Source organism: Globicephala melas, chromosome 2, assembly GCF_963455315.2.
Source record: "Globicephala melas chromosome 2, mGloMel1.2, whole genome shotgun sequence".
Classification (NCBI taxonomy): Eukaryota; Metazoa; Chordata; class Mammalia; order Artiodactyla; family Delphinidae; genus Globicephala; species Globicephala melas.
Genome location: NC_083315.2, coordinates 120,079,363 through 120,101,380, shown reverse-complemented (window position 1 = coordinate 120,101,380; position 22,018 = coordinate 120,079,363). Strand labels below are relative to the sequence as shown.

The 22,018-nt window shown below is 35.3% G+C and overlaps 1 protein-coding gene across 5 annotated transcripts in view; it reads right to left on the bottom strand.

Annotated features, from left to right (window-relative positions):
* LRFN5 (leucine rich repeat and fibronectin type III domain containing 5) overlaps positions 1-22,018 on the bottom strand; it is a 258,215-nt gene that overhangs the window by 104,781 nt on the left and 131,416 nt on the right. The window contains exon 4 of one of the 5 annotated variants that reach the window (XM_060294775.1): positions 14,274-14,309. The exons of the other annotated variants lie outside the window; for them this stretch is intronic. The gene's annotated coding sequence lies outside the window, so the exon portion shown is untranslated. The remainder of the gene's footprint in view (positions 1-14,273; positions 14,310-22,018) is intronic. 5 annotated transcript variants of the gene reach the window in all.

Here is a 22,018-nt window from a genome sequence, read left to right as displayed (position 1 = left end):
TATTTATTGGATGAATGAATGAACAGTTCTTAAAACCAGAAACTCTAGAGAGTAAAAAAGAAGACATGCCACATGGGTATTGGACTCTAATCAGCAACACTGGTGCTAGCAAGAAATGGGACAGCTGGCCTTCAGGCAAACCTACAAATTAAGTAACATTATTCTCAGACATGGAAGAACTCACCAAGGCTTCCTTTCTAAAAACTTTCTCAAGAAGTATTTGAAGATTGCTGCAATAAAGTGAGTAAACCATAAACCAAGAAAAAGTAAAACCTATGGTCCAAGAAACAAACCGATCCATTATTGTTCCAACTAGATTAGTAATTAAGAGAGGTTCCAGGATAGTAGCTTGCAGCAGGCCTAGAGAGCAGTAAGTCCAGGATGAAGCAGGACATAGATCTGTTCAAGAGAAATATCATCTGTGAAAAAATTTTGATGATCATAAATAACTTAAAGATGTGAAGATCTAAAGAATGGGATAAAAATGAAATACAATTAAATGACCAGGAAAAGCAATTAGTTTTAAAAAACAGGAAACGCAAACACAGTAAAATTTAAAACTGATAAGCAATACGTGTATGGTATATCAAATAAAGTACAGCATTTCTTGTAAAAATATTTTTTAAAATAAAATAAAGAAACAATTTGAGTGGGACAAATGAATGTCACTGAGTATTAATTTTCTCAAAGATAGAAAGAAAAGTTTGCACAATTTATATATTGCCATTTAAGTTTGCAAAATCCAAAAATTTCCTTTGGAGGTAAATTTAACAAATTCTTAATAGAGAAGAATAAATAGTCTCACTTAGATAACAAACATTTTTAAAAAAGAAGAGTAAAGATAGAGCACTTTTCCAATAAAATATTAAGAAATATTATCAAGCTATACATATTTAAAATAGAATAATGGTATCATAAGATTCAAAAAGCTAATAGAAATATATTCCAATGATCAAAATGTATCAAAGACCTAATCGTAAGGTCAGGTGTTATAAAACTCTTAGAGGAAAACATAGGCAGAACACTCTTTGACATAAATTGCAGCAATATCTTTTTTGATCTACTTCCTAGAGTAATGCAAATAAAAACAAAAATAAACAAATGGGACCTAATTAAATTTAAAAGCTTTTGCACAGCAAAGGAAACCATAAACAAAATGAAAAGATAACCCACAGAATGGGAGAAAATACTGGCAAACAAAGTGATCGACAAGGGATTAATCTCCAAAATATACAAATAGCTCTTGCAGCTCTATGTCAAAAAAAGAACCTAATCAAAAAAAAAATGGGCAGAAGATCTAGACATTTCTCCAAAGAAGACATACAGATGGCCAAAAAGATGCTCAACATCACTAATTATTATTAAAACTCTACAAACAATAAATGCTGGAGAGGGTGTGGAGAAAAGGGAAACATCTTACTGGTGGTGGGAATGTATATCCACTATGGAGAACAGTATGGAGGTTCCTTAAAAAGCTAAAACTAGAGCTACCATGTGATCCAGCAATCCCACTCCTGGGCGTATATTCAGAGAAAACCATATTTCAAAAAGATACTTGCACCCCAATGTTCATTGTAGCACTATTTACAATAGCCAAGACATGGAAGCAACCTAACTATCCATCAATAAAGGAATGGATAAAGAAGATGTGATATATATATATATATATATATATATATACACACCACATATATATATATGTATATGTATATATATATATATAAACAACAGAATATTAGTCATAAAAAAAGAATGAAATAATGTCATTTGCAGCAACATAAATGGATCTAGAGATTATCATACTAAGTGAAGTAAGTCAAAGACAAATATCATATGACATCACTCATATGTGAAATCTAATTTTAAATAGTGATACAAATATACTTATTTATAAAACAGAAACAGACTCACAGGTTTTGCAAACAGACTTACAGTTACCAAAGGGGAAACTTGGGGGAGAGCGATAAATTAGGAATTTAGGATTAACATACAAACACTACTATATATAAAATAGATAACCAACAAGGACCTACTGTATAGCACAGGGAACTCTACTCAACATTCTGTAATAACCTATATGGGTAAAAATCTGAAAAAGAATGAATATACGTTTGTGTATAACTGAATCACTTTGCTGTACACCTGAAACTAACACAACATTGTATCAACTGTATCCCAATTAAAAAAAAAAAACCTAAATATAAAAATTTTTAAATCAAAACAAAATGATATATATTAACGAATGGCACTGGAGAAACTGTTTAATACAAAAAATCTGCATTTAATGACTTAATAATCCATTTAAAATTATTTTTAAATAATTTGAAAAATAATCATATTCCATGGCATTCATCAAAACTGATTCTTAAATGGTCAAATAAATAAATGATTTTCAAAAACATAAAAATGTGTAAGGAAACATAGTTGACTAATCATCCTCATGATGAATAAGAAATTTCTATGCATAAGACATTAAAAATTACCAAAATACTTGATACATTTGATTTAAAACACATTTATAATTTGGTAGATTAAAAACCACCAGAAAGAAAACTGGTAACCAAGTAGGAAAATATTTGCAACAAGTACACAAGATAAGGTACTCTCTTACTAATCAATTTAAAGAAAATTCAAACTTTAAAATAAGTAAAGGATACAAATAGAAAAGACAAAAGATAGTAAGAAATTTTAGAATTATACTCAACAACTTTAATTATAAAAGACATAGAAAACTACTAAGAAATTATTATATTCTGTATCAGTTGAAAAATATTTGAAAGTGTCTGTTGAGAGAACATACTTAAACCAGAAATAGAACAGTCAGATGGGCACATGTTTTAATGCTCATGAGGTTGTTAACTAGAGCAATGTGACCAAAAAGTATCATGTGAAATTCTATCATATATATTATTGTAGAATCAATATACTTTAATATAGTAATACTTAAAATTGATCCCTAATTAGTATCCAATGAAATAATTAGAGACACAGACAAAACTATCTGTGATATATTAAAATATTCTTAACATAAAACTACAAAAATATAACAAAGGTTAAATTTCCTAAGGTATGTACAGATAACAAACTGTGACCCAGCCTTTTTAAAAGCATATTGTTTAAGAATACTAAGTAATTTAGAGACAATGCTCATGATAAAGTGACTTAAACTGAAAATCTGAAGCTCTATATAAAATATAATTTCAATTTATCTACTTATGTAGTATGTATACTACCATAAACATTCACATCCACTAAACTTATTAAAATGCACAATGTTGGATAGCCAGTGCACCAACATTTTAACAGTTGTAATATCTGAGTAATGTTTATGAATAATTTATATTTTCCTCACATTTTTGTGCATTTTGTACAATAATCACACATGACTATTACAATCAGACAAAATTGCATTTTTAGAAAGTTGAAACATCAGTCTTCTATTGAAATAACATAAGATAAACAAGGAGTATAAACACTTCAGTATTATTAAACCAAACATACACACAAGAAGAGGAAAGGTCAGATATGGGGCATGGGTGAAGTATAGAGTGATGAGTAAAGTACAAATCCTTGGATGCAGAGTCCGAAATTCCTTGAAAGCTCTAGAGAACTATTATGTTCTTTTTGGCGGGGTCATGACTTGAATAAACTGTCATGTTAGAAATAAAACTCTGGCAACAACGTTACAGGGATAGACTGCAGAAAAGAAGACAATTCAAGAGGGGTCACATTTATAAATATAAGAATTGATACAGCAGAGCCAAGGCAGTGGAAGTGAGAATGGTGAGGATGAGTAAAATCAATAAACTTGGTGGCAGATTAACTACAGAAGTGGACGACAAGAGGAGTCTCTAATAACTCTATTTCTGGCTGTGGCAAAGGAATGCAAAGGCAGAAGATTTTCAAAGATGAATTCAATTCCAGACATATTGGACTTGAGGACCATTTGGGACATTCAAGTGTATATGCTCCCCCCAAAAAAAAACAATATCCAGGATAGAAATTTATCAAAAATTTCTGGCTAGAAAGTAATTAGTTACCAGTCTTCTTGTGCTTAATCCACATTCCTCATTGGCAGAATCATCCTTGGGCAGCATGATCAACTAGTTCTAATCTCTTCCTTAAAAGTAGGGTGACTGTATACTATGGTTGTGTCTAGGTGAGTGCCAGTTGATGCCCATTGCCTCAGCATACTGTCTAGATTAACATTTTTCCAGCTAAAAGTACCCCAGTTTGGAAGATAAATTGTAATGTTACCCTACTAGAAACCAGCGGTCCTGTGTCAGAGCACTTATGCCAATAAAATCTATAGGTCCCTTGAATGAATACTTGAGCATTAGAGACAACAATAAATCCACCATGATGTGGGCAAATAAGTCTTTTTTAGTAAAACTGTACTTCAAAATTTACAATATTATGAATTTTTCTGGGATGGAAGCTATTTGAAGAATACGCTCATTACCATGCATAGCATTTTTGCATATCCCAGTGCACAGAGAGCATTCTGAATCATTTCAAAACTGTGTGCTTGATGTGTTTTACTTACAATTTTGGAGAGTATTTTACACTTATCATATGTGCTGCAAAGGCATAATCTATTGTTCTACCATATTGGATAACCAAAGTTAAAGGAACTGTATTACATTTTATGATGTCTTAAATTCTAAGACTCATCAGGAATCACTTCTTAGTTGATAAGTGATATTCAGAAGGCTTATCTAGCATAAATTGTTGGGATAGCCTCACCTTTGAATAAAGGATGGCCCACAGATAGTATCTCATTTCTTTCAGCATTATGACCTGGCAATTGAGATAAAATAAATCTCTTAATGGAAACACAGTTCTGCCAAAGGCACTTTTATCAGCAATAAACCCAAGACAGATATTCAGTGACACTGTTAACAGAAAAAAAAATTATATATATATATATATATATATATATATGGCACGAACCCGTGTCCCCTGCATCGGCAGGCGGACTCTCAACCACTGCACCACCAGGGAAGCCCAACAGAAAATATTTTTAAAATGAGAAGACTGTGGGAAAAGCTACCAATCTAAGTATTAATTAGTCTAGAAACTTCTTTACCACATCAGAACTGAGTAAATATTGGGGGCAAAAGAAAGTGAAGTAAATGTTAATCTAACATGACAATACAGCATATGAGAAGGTTTAATCATTATTACCAATTATGACCTATTGATCTCACTTTTTTATTGGATATGACTGGTCACTGCTTAGAAGAAAGTGCATCCATGAGACTGGCAGATAACTACATCTGAATACATAAGACTGGTAAATAACTACATCTGAATTCTTCTCTTGATGTGGACTGATCATCTGTATTTCTAAAAAGGATGATGCATGACAGATCTGTTATTACCCTACCTCCAAATTACTAACGTATTTTATATACAGTGGTCTGAGCATCTAAACTATAATTTCAATAATGTTAGAATGGTTTCCAAAAGACATTTAAAAGAAAAGAGGTAATCAAATGTTCAGTTTAGGCAAAAACACATAATGAATTGGCTCATAATGTTAAATTTTCAATTTGCCTACAGGCTAACACATGTTAAATCTATTTGCACCAAACAACATAGCCTCAAAATATATACAGTCAGCCCTCCATATCCACAGCTTCTGCATCCATGGGTTCAAACAACCAGGATTGAAAATACTGGAAAAACAAATTCCAGAAACTTCCAAAAAGCAAAACTTGAATTTTCCATGCACTGCCAATTTTCACATAGCATTTATATTGTATTTATAAGTATTTACATAATATCTACATTGCATTAGTTATGATAAGTAATCTAGAGATGATTTAAAGTATACAGGAGGCAGTGTATATGCTGTATGCAAATACTACACCATTTTTTATAAGGGAATTGATCACTGCAGATTTTGATATCCATGGGGGATTGTGGAGCCAATCCCCTGGAGATACTGAGGGATGACTGTACAGCAAAAACTTTGCCAATTTATATGGAGAAATAGGTAATTCTAAAACAATACCTGGGGATTTTAACATATCTCTCTGTATTATTGATAAAATACAAAAACAGATTTAATCACATGATGAATAGATGAATCCAGTGAACACATATGATACATAACACCCAACAATTATAAAATATATAGTCATATCATGCACTCAGAGATCATTTAAAAATTTGACTATTTACTAGTCTATAAGGCAAAATCTTAACACACTTCAATCTGGAATCATAAAGACTACTATTCCTGACCAAAATGAATTATTCTTTAAATCAATCATAACTATTATAAAATAAGAAATACTCCTAATCAAGTTATAAAATATAATATAAATAAGAAAACATTTTGAACTGAATGTTGATAAAACTGCAATTAATATCAAGTATTGCAACTAAATCAGTACTTTAAAAAATTAGCCTATATCTATGTATCATTTAAGAACTAAGACTGAAAGTTAATTAGCAAAAAAAAAAAAAAAATCCATCTCAAGATACATCTCAACTAGTTAGGAAAAAATACATCAAAGTAAATTACAAGGAGTAGCAGGAAGAAAATAATAGTGATAAAAATTGAAATTAATTGATTAGAAAATAAATATACCAGAGAAAATGTCAACAAAATAAACAGGTGCTTAAAGGACAAAAGACACACAGTTCTGAAATAACTGGTAAAATTAAGAAAGAAAAAAAGATAAGAGGCACACATAACCAAGATCAGGAAAGAAAAAGGGAACACTACTACTAAAGATGCAGATATTAAAATTTAGCTTAAAGATATAAGTTCCTAGAAAAAAATACATCTCTCAAAACTAATTTCAATGGAAATGGAAAACCTGAATAGTCCGATAATCACTAAAGAAGTGAAATTTGTAATCCCAAATCTTCTCACAGTGAGAATTCCAGGCTGATATATCATCACTGTTAAGTTCTACAAAGCTTTCAAAGAAGTAACTTCACCCTGAAATCAACACTTCTAGAAAATAGAAAAAGAGGGACTATTCCCCAAAGTATATAAAGCCGCATAACCTTTGTGAATATGGAAAAAAATGCTTATTGGATAACCTCAGTAATAAACACAGATTATTAATACATATTAAATATTTAAAGAAAAATATTAGCAAACCAGATTCAATAAAACATAAAAAAGGATAACATTTCATGGCCAATAGGTTTATCCCAGGAATGTAAATCTTCTTTAATATTATAAAAAAACATGTATGCTCATCTTAGTAGATGCAAAAAAGAAATAATAGATGATATACACTAATCATTAAGGCTAAAAATTAAGATTAGTAGCAAATTAAAACTAGAAAAAAACAGCACACATAATATTTATAGTGAAACATCTAATGTAGTCTTTTTTCAGATAAAGAACAAGGATGTCTTCCATTACTAATTCTATTTAAAATTCTACTGGAAATTTTCATATTAAAGTAAGGCAAGAAAAAGTTAATTAAATAAGAATTGTAAAAGACAAAACAAAGCTATCACTGTCCATAAATGGTAGTATAGTTGAGAGCAGAAAGTATACAGAATCTACAGATCTAATTGGATTCAAGTGAACAGCCCCCATCTTACCTGCCTCCTCTTAGCAAAAGTAAACCCTACACATGATCTCATCTACTGAGATTTCATCCATATACTCAAATTATTTTTACAATTTTTCATACCCAATATTTGGAAGGTAATTTTTAAAATTTAAAAATTTTAAAATTCAGCAGTCAAATAAAAGGGCAATATTTAAGCACATAGAAAAAAAGTAAAAGATACAATTGCAAGACATGCAAAGTCATCAGAATATTTGATTTATCACTCATCAGACACAGACTTTAAAATAAATTTAATTAATATGAGCTAGAAATTAAGTTAACAAAATTTAGGATTTTGGAAGAAAACTAGAATTTATTAAAAACTTCAAACATAAATTCCAGAACCAAAATTTAAAATTCAATAGATGGGTTTAATAGGACACTACCCATTTTTAAAGAAAATCTATAAATTTGGAAAACTGTACTTAAAGAAAATATCTAGATTAAATATTAAGAGGAGCAAGAATGGGGAATCCAGAAAAGAAAATTAAGAGATATATGGAACATGATGAACAGATATACCATACATATAACTGGAGTCCCAGAAGAACTGACTTCCAGAACTCAGGGAAGAAGCACTACCCAAGGATATAATGAACAATATTCCTTAAAGCTGATAGAAGGTATCAAGGGATTCAAGAAAACCTATGAACCCTAGCATAATAAATAAAAAGTATAACTCACTGTCTTAGTCTACTCAGGCCGTCACAGCAAGATACCAAAGACTACGTGGCTTAAAAAACAAAATTTTTTCCAGTTGTATTGAGAAATAATTGACGATTTTTCACCACATAACTTTAAGGCATACACTGTATTGACTTGATTTACATGTATTTTGAAATTACTATAATAGGTTCAGCTAACAACCATTATTGCATAAAGATACAATAAAAAGAAAATAAAGGAATGAAGAATAAAGGAAAAACTTTCTTTTGATAAGAACTCTTCAGATTTACTCTATTAACAACTTTCCTAGGTATCATACATCAGTGTTAGCTGTAGTCATCATGCTTTACATTACATCCCTAGTACTTACTTATAGATGAAATTTGTAACTTTTGATCACTTTTCTTCAATCCCCCTCCCCCCACCCTCTGCCTCTGATAACCGTAAGTCCAATTGTTTTTTCTATAAGTCAGAAATTTATTTTCTCACTTCTAGAAGCTGGAAGTCCAAGATAACGGTGTCTGTGTGACCAGGTTCTGGTGAAAGCTCTCTTCCTGGCTTGCAGGGAGCCATCTCCTCAAACTGAGCAATCTTTCTGGTGCCTCTTCATACAAGGTCACGAATCCCATCATGAGGGCCCACCCACAGGACCTAATCTAACTCTAATTACTTCCCAGAGGACTCAACTCCAAATACCATCAAACTGGGGGTTAGGGTTTCAACATATGAATGGGGCGGGGGACACAGACGTTTAGTCCATAACATTTACTTAGTTGAATCATAAAAATCTGATATGAAACAAACACAAGAAGAACATCTAAACAGGAATAAGTAACTACATATTATATTCCTTTAAATCAAATAAATAAAAGGAACAATGGAATTTAGAAAACAATAAAATGAAATATCCACAAGCCTATAAAACTACGCCCAGTAAATTTTGCTTCAAAAATTAAGATCAAAATAGAGCTTGCTGTTTCCAGCAATGATGAAGTAAACAGAACTGATATGTTCTCCCACCTTTTAAACAACTAGAAAAAATGTATAAAGATACAACATTTTTCATATATCGGACAGCAGGTAGCATAGAAATATAACTCTTTTTTTTTTTTTTTTTTGGCTGTACATGGGCCTCTCACTGTTGTGGCCTCTCCTGTTGCGGAGCACAGGCTCCAGATGTGCAGGCTCAGCGGCCATGGCTCACAGGCCTAGCCACTTCGCGGCATGTGGGATCCTCCCAGACCAGGGCACGAACCCGTGTCTCCTGCATTGGCAGGCAGACGCTCAACCACTGTGCCACCAGGGAAGCCCAGAAATATAACTCTTGAAAGAAAAATTGCAATAAGGTTATCCTTCAAATCACCTCAACTTTCTGCCTGGAGGCAGTTTCTAGGTTGTAACACAGGGAGGAGTGACCCAAACAGTCTTCCTGAGAGTGTGGAGACAGATCAGAGTTCAGGGAGGTCAAGGGTCTACAATACATATGCAGATACCAGAGAAGAGGGAGATACATAGGAAAGCTCCAGAGATCTCCACAGAGATGCTCTTGAATGCACCAGTCAAAAAACATAAAATTGTGTGGCATCCAGTTAATAGTTACCAGAATTGTAAAAAAGCAAGAAAATATGACCCCAAACCTGGAAAGCTCAATCAACAGAAAAAGATGCAGAAAAGAAAGTGATGATAAAAATAGCATACATTGGGACTTCCCTGGTGGTGCAGTGGTTAAGAATCCGCCTGTTAATGCAGGGGACACAGGTTTGATCCCTGGCCCGGGAAGATCCCACATGCCGCAGAGCAACTAAGCCTGTGTACCACAACTACGGAGCCTGTGCTCTAGAGCCCCCAAGCCACAACTGCTGAGCCTATGCACCACAACTACTGAAGCCCATGCACCTAGAGCCCGTGCTTCACAGGAGAAGCCACCACAATGAGAAGCCCATGCACTGGAACGAAGTGTAGCCCCCACTTGCCACAACTAGAGAAAGCCCGCCAGCAGCAACGAAGACCCAATGCAGCCAAAAATAAATTAATAAATAAATTTTTAAAAAGCAGATACTGATGTTCAAACAGCTATAATAAAGATGTTCCATATGCTCAAAAAGTTAGAGGAAAACATGACTAAGATGAGGAGAAAAATGGAAGATACACAAAACAGACCATAGGAAACCTCTAGATATGAAAAATGCAATATCAAAAATAAAAACATGCAAGATGATACTTATAGCAGATTAAACACTGCAGGAGAAATATTTAGTGTATGTTAAAATACAACATTTTAAAACTACCCAAAATGAAGCACAGAGAGAAAAATGCTAACACAGAAACAATGAGATAAACAAAAACAAAAAGAATAAAATATGCACAGAGCACAGTGACCTGTGAGACTATCAAACACTCTAACATATGTATAGTTGGAAAAGCTGTCAAGTGAGAGATAAATTTGAAGAAACTATGGCTAACTTATTTCCAAAAATGATACAAAAAAATCATAAACTAACAGATGGAAGATACTCAACAAACACCAAGCAAAAGTAATCTAAAAATCTACACCAAGACAAAATTGAATCAATTTTCAGCAAAACAGGGATAAAGAGAAAAACTCCAAAACAGCTACAAATACATGCACATTACATATAGAAGAAGATAGGCAAGAATAAGCATATAACTTTCCGGAAATTGTAAAAAAGAAGACAGTGGAGAGACATCTTTAAAGTACTAAAATTAAAAAAAGTAAATTTAGAGTATGTAAAAATAACTTTAAAAATTAACAATCAAATACTATTGGAACAAACATAAGCTTAAAAATTCGTCACCTGCAGACTTGTACTAGCAGAAATGTTAAAGAAACTTCTTTAGAAAAAGGAAAATGGTACTAGATAGAATGAAGGTATACAAATGGTACTAGATAGAATGAAGGTATATAAATGGTAAATATGTAGGTAATATAAATTTTTTTTTTTTTTTTTTGCGGTACGTGGGCCTCTCACTGTTGTGGCCTCTCCCGTTGTGGAGCACAGGCTCTGGACGCGCAGGCTCAGCAGCCATGGTTCATGGGTCCAGCTGCTCCGCGGCATGTGGGATCTTCCCGGACGAGGGCACGAACCCGCGTCCTCTGCATCGGCAGGCGGACTCTCAACCACTGCGCCACCAGGGAAGCCCATATAAAAATATTTTTATCATTGTTTACCTCTTTAAAATATAATTGATCACTTAAGATAAAAATAATAACCATGTGTTGCAGAGTTTATTACATAGGTAACATGTTATATGTTATATGTAAAATATATGTGAATGTTATACATAAAATATGACAAAAATGAACCAAAGGATGGGAGTGGGAATATGGATATAAACCACTGTACAGTTCTTGCACTATTATGTGATAAAGTGTAATATCATTTAAAGGCAAATTTTGATAAGTAAAATATTTATGTTTTAAAATCTAGAGCAAACTCTGAAAAAAATAAAACAAAGAAGTACAACTATATAATTAAATAAGGAAAATAAAAGAGAATCATAAGAATATTCCATTATTCTAAAAGAAGGCAGGAAGAGAGGTAAAAAATGAACCAAGCACATATGAGATAAATAGCAAAGAAGAAACAAAATGGAAAATAAAAACCCAACCATATCAATAATCACATGAGCTATAAATGACCTGAACACTGCAATTAAAAGGAAAATTATCAAACTGATTATAAAAACAAGACCCAACAATATTTCCCCTAAAAGAAAGCCACTTTAAATTTGAAAATGTAGGGGGCGGGGGGAGACCTTCAAGATGGCAGAGGAGTAAGACATGGAGATTACCTTCCTCCCAACAAATACATCAAAAATACATCTACATGTTGAACAGCTCCTACAGAACACCTACTGAATGCTGGCAGAATCCCTCAGACTTCCCAAAAGGCAAAAAAATACCCAAGTACCTGGGTAGGGCAAAAGAAAAAAAAAAACAGAGACAAAAGAATAGGGACTGGACCAGCACCTCTAGGAGGGTGCTGTGAAAGAGGAAATGTTTCCACACACTGGGAAGCCCCCTCACTGGTGGAGACGAGAGGTGGGTGGAGGGGGAAGCTTCAGACCCACAGAGGAAAGCACAGCAACAGGGGTGCAGAGGGCAAAGCAGGGAGATTTCCACACAGAAGATCAGTGCTGACCAGAACTCATCAAACCAAGCGGCTTCTCTGCTAACCCACTGGGGTGGGTGGGGGCTGGGAGCTGAGGCTCGAGCTTCGGAGGTCAGATCCCAAGGAGAGGACTGAGGTTGGCTGCGTAAACAGCCTGAAGCGGGCTAGTGAGCCACAGCTAGCCGGGAGGGAGTCCGGGAAAAAGTTTGGACTTGCCTAAGAGGCAAGAGACGACTGTTTCAGGGTGCGCGAGAAGAGGGGATTCCTTCCGGTCTGCCACAGAAGGCAGAGCACCGCCTAAACGAGCTTTAGAGATAGGCACGAGCTGCGGCTATCAGCTCGGACCTCAGAGACAGGCATGAAAAGCTAACACTGCTGCTGCCGCCACCAAGAAGCCTGTGTGCAAGCACAGGTCACTATCCACCACCACCTCCCGCCCCGCACCCCGGGAGCCTGTGCAGCCCTCCACAGCCAGGGTTCCATGATCCATGGACAATTTCCCTGGGAGAACACACAGCGCACCTCAGTCTGTAGCAACATCACGCCGGCCTCTACCACCACAGGGTCTCCCCGCATTCCAATTATAATTACCGGATCCCTCCCTCCTCCCAGCCCGAATGAGCAAGAGTCCCCTAATCAGCCGCTGCTTTAACCCCATCCTGTCTGGGTGGGAACAGATGCCTGAGGGCAACCTCCATGCAGAGGTGGGGCCAAAACCAAAGCTGAACCCCAGGAGCTGTGTGAACAAAGGAGAGAAAGGGAAATTTCTCTGTGCAGCCTCAGGAGCAGTGGATTAAATCCCCATGATCAACTTCAATATACCCTGCATCTGTGGAATACCTGAATAGACAACGAATTTTCCTAAAATTGTGGACTTTGGGAGTAACTATAGACTTGGGGTTTCGGTCTGTGACTGATTTGTTTCTGATATTTATGTTTATCTTAGTTTAGTGTTTAGCATTTGTTAGCACTGGTGGATTTCTTTATTGGTTTGGTTGCTCTCTTTTTTTTTTATTCTTTTTATTATTTTAATAATTTATTTTGGGCTTCCCTGGTGGCACAGTGGTTGAGAATCTGCCTGCCGATGCAGGGGACACGGGTTCGTGCCCCGGTCCAGGAAGATCCCACATGCCACGGAAGAGCTGGGCCCGTGAGCCGTGGCCACTGGTCCTGCGTGTCCGGAGCCTATGCTCCGCAACGGGAGAGGCCACAACAGTGAGAGGCCCGCGTACCACAAAAAAAATTAATAATAATTTATTTTAATTTATACTTTTATTTATTATTATTACCATTATTATTTTTCTTTCTTTCTTTTCTACTCCCTTTACTTTTGAGTCGTGTGGCTGACAGGGTCTTGGTGCTCCGGGCTGGTGTCAGGCATGAGGTTCTGAGGTAGGAGAGCCAAGTTCAGGACATTGGACCACCAGAGATCTCCCACCCCTTGTAATATCAATCAGCAGGAACTCTCCCAGAGATCTCCATCTCAATGCTGAGACCCAAATCCACCCAATGGCCAGTAAGCTCCAGTGCTGGACACCCAATACCAAACAACTAACAAAACAGGAACACAATCCCACCCATTAGCAGAGAGGCTGCCTAAAATCATACTAAGTTGACAGACACCCCAAAACATATGACCAGACATGGTCCTGCCCACCAGAAAGACAAGATCCAGCCCAACCCACCAGAACACAGGCACCAGTCCCCTCCACCAGGAAGCTTACACAAGCCACTGAACCAAACTCACCCACTGAGGGCAGACACCAAAAACAATGGGAAATATGAACCTACAGCCTGTGAAAAGGAGACCCCAAACACAGTAAGTTAAACAAAATGAGAAGACAGAGAAATACGCAGCAAATAAAGGAGCAAGGTAAAAACTCACCAGGCCAAACACACGAAGAGGAAACAGGCAGGCTACCTGAAAAAGAATTCAGAGTAATGAGAGTAAAGATGATCCAAAATTTTGGCAATAGAATGGAGAAAATACAAGAAACGTTTAACAAGGACCTAGAAGAACTAAAGAGCAAATAAACAATGATGAATAACACAATAAATGAAATTAAAAATTCTCTAGAAGGAATCAATAGCAGAGTAACTGAGGCAGAAGACCGGATAAGTGACCTGGAAGATAAAATAGTGGAAATAACTACCGCAGAGCAGAATAAAGAAAAAAGAATGAAAAGAATTGAGGACAGTCTCAGAGATCTCGGGGACAACATTAAACACACCAACATTCAAATTATAGGGGTGCCAGAAGACGAAGAGAAAAAGAAAAGGACTGAGAAAATATTTGAAAAGATTATAGTTGAAAACTTCCCCAATATGGGAAAGGAAATAGTCAATCAAGTCCAAAAAGCACAGAGAGTACGATAAAGGATAAATCCAAGGAGAAACACTCCAAGACACATATTAATCAAACTATCAAAATTTAAATACAAAGAAAAAATATTAAAAGCAACAAGGGAAAAACAACAAAAAACATACAAGGAAATCGCCATAAGGTTCACAGCTGATCTTTCAGGAGAAACTCTGCAAGTCAGAAGGGTGTGGCAACACGTATTTAAAGTGATGAAAGGGAAATACCTACAGCAAAGATTACTCTACCCAGCAAGGATCTCATTCAGATTCGATGGAGAAATTAAAACCTTTAGAGACAAGCAAAAGCTAAGAGAATTCATCACCACAAAACCAGCTTTACAACAAATGCTAAAGAAACTTCTCTAGGCAGGAAACACAAGAGAAGGAAAAGACCTACAATAACAAACCCAAAACAATTAAGAAAATGGGAATAGGAACATACATATTGATAATTACCTTAAATGTAAGTGGTATGTAAGATTAAATGCTCCAACCAAAAGACAGACAGTCTGAATGGATACAAAAACAAGACCCGTATATATACTGTTTACAAGACACCCACTTCAGACCTAGGGACACATACAGACTGAAAGTGAGGGGATGGAAAAAGATATTCCATGCAAAGGGAAATCAAAAGAAAGCTGGAGTAGCAATTCTCAAATCACACAAAATTAACTTTAAAATAAAGACTATTACAAGAGACAAAGAAGGACTCTACATAATAATCAAGGGATCAATCCAAGAAGAAGATATAACAATTGTAAGTATTAATGTACCCAACATAGGAGCACCTCAATACATAAGGCAAATGCCAACAGCCACAGAAGGGGAAATCAACAGTAACACATTCATAGTAGGGGACTTTAACATCCCACTTTCACCAATGGACAGGTCATCCAAAATGAAAATAAATAAGGAAACACAAGCTTTAAATGACACATTAAACAAGATGGACTTAATTGATATTTATAGGACATTCCATTCAAAAAAGACAGAATACACTTTCTTCTCAAGTGCTCATGGAACATTCTCCAGGATAGATCATATCTTGGGGCACAAATCAAGCCTTGGTAAATTTAAGAAAATTGAAACCATATCAAGTATCTTTTCCAACCACAACGCTATGAAACTAGATATCAATTACAGGGAAAAAAAACTGTAAAAAATATGAACACATGGAGGCTAAAAAATACGTTACTAAATAACCAAGAGACCACTGAAGAAATCAAAGAGGAAATCAAAAAACACCTAGAAACAAATGACGATGAAAATATGATGACCAAACCCTATGGGATGCAGCAAAAGCCGTTTTAAGAGGGAAGTTTATAGAAATAATATACTACTTCAAAAAACAAGAAAAATCTCAAATAAACAATCTACCTTTACACCTAAAGCAATTAGAGGAAGAAGAACAAAAAACCCAAAGTTAGCAGAAGGAAAGAAATCATAAAGGTCTGATCAGAAAAAAATGAAGAAGAAATGAAGGAAACGAGAGCAAACATCAATAAAACTAAAAGCTGGTTCTTTGAGAAGATAAACAAAATCGATAAACCATTAGCCTGACTCACCAAGAAAAAAAGAGACAACACTCAAATCAACAGAATTAGAAATGAAAAAGGAGAAGTAACAACTGACACTGCAGAAATACAAAGGATCATGAGAGATTAATACAAGCAATTATGCCAATAACATGGACAACCTGGAAGAAATGGACAAATTCCTAGAGAAGCACAACCTTCTGAGACTGAGCCAGGAAGAAATAGAAAATATAAACAGACCAATCACAAGCACTGAAATTGAAACTGTGATTAAAAATCTTCCAACAAACAAAAGCCCAGGACCAGACTGCTTCACAGGTAGATTCTATCAAACATTTAGAGAAGAGCTAACACCTATCCTTGTCAAACTCTTCCACAATATAGCAGAGGGAAGAACACTCCCAAACTCATTCTATGAGGCCACCATCACCCTGATACCAAAACCAGACAAAGATGTCACAAAAAAAGAAAACTACAGAGCAATATCACTGATGAACATAGATGCAAAAATCCTCAACAAAATACTACCAAGCAGAATCCAACAGCACATTAAAAGGATCATACACCATGATCAGTTGGGGTTTATCCAGGAATGCAAGGATTCTTCAATATATGCAAATCAATCAATGTGATACACCATATTAACCAATTGAAGGAGAAAAACCATATGATCATCTCAATAGATGCAGAAATAGCTTTTGATAAAATTCAACATGCATTAATTGTAAAACTCTCCAGAAAGGGGGCATAGAGGGAACCCTCCTCAACATAATAAAGGCCATATATGACAAACCCACAGCCAACATCATTCTCATTGATGAAAAACTGAAATCATTTCCACTAAGATCAGGAAGAAGACAAGGATGCCCACTCTCACCACTATTATTCAACATAGTTTTGGAAGTTTTAGCCACAGCAATCAGAGAAGAAAAAGAAATAAAAGGCATCCAAATTGGAAAAGCAGTGAAACTGTCACTGTTTGCAGATGACATACTATACATGGAGAATCCTAAAGATGCTACCAGAAAACTAGAGCTAATCAATGAATTTGGTAAAGTAGCAGGATACAAACTTAATGCACAGAAATCTCTTGCATTCCTATACACTAATGATGAAAAATCTGAAAGAGAAATTAAGGAAACGCTCCCATTTACCAGTGCAACAAAAAGAATAAAATACTTAGGAATAAACCTACCTAAGGAGACAAAAGACCTGTATGCAAAAAACTATAAGACACTGTGGAAAGAAATTAAAGATGATACAAACAGATGGAGAGATATACCATGTCTTGGATTGGAAGAATCAACATTTTGAAAATGACTATAGTACCCAAAGCAATCTACAGATTCAATGCAATCCCTATCAAACTACCAATGGCATTTTTCACAGAACTAGAAGAAAACACTTTACAATTTGTATGGAAATACAAAAGACCCCAAATAGCCATAGGAATCTTGAGAAAGAAAAACGGAGCTGAAGGAATCAGGCTCCCTGACTTCAGATTATACTACAAAGCTACAGCTACATTAATCAAGATAGTATGGTACTGGCACAAAAACAGAAATATAGATCAGTGGAACAGGATAGAAAGCCCAGAGATAAACCCATATACATATGGTCACCTTATTTTGATAAAGGAGGCAAGAATATATAATGGAGAAAAGACAGCCTCTTCAATAAGTGGTGCTGGGAATACTGGACAGCTACATGTAAAAGAATGAAATTAGAACACTTTCTAACACCATACACAAAGATAAACTCAAAACGGATTAGAGACCTAAATGTAAGGCCAGACACTATAAAACTCTTAGAGGAAAACATAGGCAGGACACTCTATGACATAAATCACAGCAATATCCTTTTTGACCCACCTCTTAGAGAAATGCAAATAAAAACAAAAATAAACAAATGGGACCTAATGAAAGTTAAAAGCTTTTGCACAGCAAAGGAAACCATAAACAAGACCAAAAGACAACACTCAGAATGGGAGAAAATATTTGCAAATGAGGCAACTGACAAAGGATTAATATCCGAAATATACAAGCAGCTCATGCAGCTCAGTATCAAAAAAACAAACAACCCAATCCAAAAATGGGCAGAAGACCTAAATAGACATTTCTCCAGAGAAGATATACAGACTGCCGACAAACACATGAAAGAATGCTCAACATCACTAATCATTAGAGAAATGCAAATCAAAACTACAATGAGGTATCACCTCACACCAGTCAGAATGGCCATCATCAAAAAATCTAGAAACAATAAATGCTGGAGAGGGTGTGGAGAAAAGGGAACCCTTCTGCACTGTTGGTGGGAATGTAAATTGATACAGCCACTATGGAGAACAGAATGGAGGTTCCTTAAAAAACTAAAAATAGAACTACCAAACTTCTCAGCAATCCCACTTCTGGGCATATACTCTGAGAAAACCATAATTCAAAAAAAGCATGTACCACAATGTTCGTTGCAGCACTGTTTACAATAGCCAGGACATGTAAGCAGCCTAAGTGTCCATCGACAGATGAATGGATAAAGAAGATGTGGCACATATATACAATGGAATATTACTCAGCCATAGAAGGAAACAAAATTGAGTTATTTGTAGTGAGGTGGATGGACCTAGAGTCTGTCATACAGAGTGAAATAAGTTAGAAAGAGAAAAACAAATACCGTATGCTAACACATATATATGGAATCTGAAAAAAATAATGGTTCTGATGTACCTAGGGGCAGGAGAGGAATAAAGACGCAGATATAGAGAATGGACTTGAGGACACAGGGAGGGGGAAGGGTAAGCTGGGATGAAGTGAGAGAGTAGCACTGACATATATACACTACCAGATGTAAAACAGATAGCTAGTGGGAAGCAGCTGCATAGCACAGGGAACTCAGCTCAGTGCTTTGTGACCACCTAGAGAGGTGGGATAGGGATGGTGGGAGGCAGTCACAAGAGAGAGGGGATATGGGGACATATGTATACATATGGCTGATTCACTTTGTTATACAGCAGAAACTAACACAACGTTGTTAAGCAATTATACTCCAGTAAAGGTGTTAAAAATCTTTTTGAAAATGCAAATGGTGATATTACACATTCTCCATAAAAAGAGCTTACCGTTTAAAGAAAAGATTTTTATCAAAGATAAGTCCTGTCTCTGCGCCTGTGAGAAGTGATTCTTAACCACTTGAGCCATATTTAGCTTTCTGACTCACCTAATGCTGCGGGTGGGGTGGGGTGGTGGTGGGCAGCTGTGACACCAAAGAAACACTTGTGAAAGTCAGCCATGAGTCACAGCTCACCTGAAGACAGATTTAATCATAAGATTATACAACACTTTTCTTTCTCCTCTTGTTAGCACCACAACAGAGGTCTAGTATAATAAAATTGGATTACAGCTGAAGTAGCTGTAAGACACAGACTTTTTCTGATGAGGAGTACTAAGAGAAGCCTGTAGTTAGGGGAGACAAAAACAAATACTCCAAAAGAATCTGAAGCTTCTGGCACCCATAGCTACAGCGAATACTAAACAAATTCATCTCTAGCCAAATGAATATAAATCCTCACATTAATGTCCCACTTATTTCAGGTCCTATTATGCAATGCAATGTATCTGATGTTTAATAAAAACTTACAAGATATGGCAAAAGGTAGAAAAAACACAGACTGAAGAAACAAAGCAGGCATCCGAACAAGACTCAGATATAACTCATATATTGTAGTTATCAGAGAGAGAATTTAAAATAACTATGTTGACCTAATCAAACTTCTAAGCTCTTGCACAGCAAAGGCAACCATAAACAAAGCGAAAAGACAACTTACGGACTGAGAGAAAATATTTGCAAATAATGCGACCGACAAAGGCTTAATTTCCAAAATATACAAACAGCTCCTACAATTCAATAAGAAAACAACAAATAACCCAATCAAAAAATGGGCAGAAGACCTAAATAGACATTTCTCCAAAGAAGACATACAGATGGCCAACAAACACATGAAAAGATGTTCATCATCGCTAATTATAGAAGAAATGCAAATCAAAACTACAATGAGGTATCACCTCATATCAGTTAGAATGGCCATCAGTAAAAAGTCTGCAAATAACAAGTGCTTAACAGAGTCTGGAGAAAAGGGAACTCTCCTACACTATTGGTGGGAACGTAAATTGGTGTAGCCACTATGAAAAACAGTATGGAGGGTCCTCAAGAAACTAAAACAGAGAGTCACCATATGATCCAGCAATCCCACTTCTGGGCATATACCCAGACAAAACTCTAATTCCAAAAGATACCTGCACCACTGTTTTCATAGCAGCACTATTTATAAATAGCAGCACAAAATAATGCCATTTACAGCAACATGAATGGACCTAGAGATTATTATACTAAGTGAAGTTAAGTCAGAAAGAGAAAGAACTAATACCATTTGATATCACTTATATGTGGAATCTAAAATATGACACAAATGAACATATCTACAAAACAAAAACAAACTCACAGATATAGAGAACAGACTTGTGGTTGCCAAGGGGGAGGGCTGGGGAGGGAAGGACTGGGAGTTTGAGATTAGCAGATGCAAACTATTCTATTTAGGATGGATAAACAACAAGGTCCTATTGTATAGCACAGGGAAGTATATTCAATATCTTGTTTTAAACCATAATGGAAAAGAGTATGAAAAAGAATATATATGTATAATTGAGTCACTTTTCTGTATAGCAGAAATTAATACAACATTGTAAATCAACTATACTTCAATAAAAAAATAAAATAACTATGTTTAATTTGTTAACAGTTGCAAAGGAAAAGGTAGACAACATGCAAGAACAGATGAATAAGTAAGTAGAGATTCTAAGAAAGAATCAAAAAAGAAATGATAGAAATAAAAAACAATATAACAGTAAAAAATGCCCTTAGCAGACTCATGAGTAGACTGAACGTAGTCAAGGAGAGAAACAGTAAGCTTCAAGGTATGTCAATAGAAATGTCCCAGACTGAACTACAAGTAAAAAAAGAATGGAAAAAAGAAAAGAAACAGAATATCCAAGAACTGCAGGACAATTTCAAAGGACAAAACACACACAACTGTAAAATCCAAGGAGAAGAAAGAGATAATGGAGCAGGAAAAATATTTGAAATAATCCTGGCCAAGACATCTCTAAAATTAAAGACAAACACCAAACTACAGGTCCAGGAAGCTAAGAAAACTCCACACAGAACAAATACCAAAAAAATCTACACTTAGGCATATCATATTCACACTGCAGTAAACTGACTTAAGGTTTGATGAGCTCCATTATCATGATCCATTAAAATCTAAAACTGACTACCACAATAGAAACTGCATAACGTTCATTACCAGGAAAATGATGAAAAGGAAAATTGTGCTTCCCTAGTTTGTAAAAGTGCATGTACCTTAAATTGGTACTTACCATAAAATTACTTAGTGCAAACATCATACACTATGACAAAACATGAAAAACAGTACTCTTAAAGGAGAGAAAATATAAGAACAGCCATGATCACCATTTGCATTCACTGGTATAAGAGATCCTAACCTGTTCAATTAGATAATGGAAATATAAGTGAAATTTTAATAATGTTATTTTATAGATATTATCAATGAAATTATATAATTTCAAGAACTACAAACTAATAAAGCCAGTAAGAATTCAGCAAAGTTGCTTAGAAAATATAATGATTAAAAAGAAACATTACTATACAGACACAATCA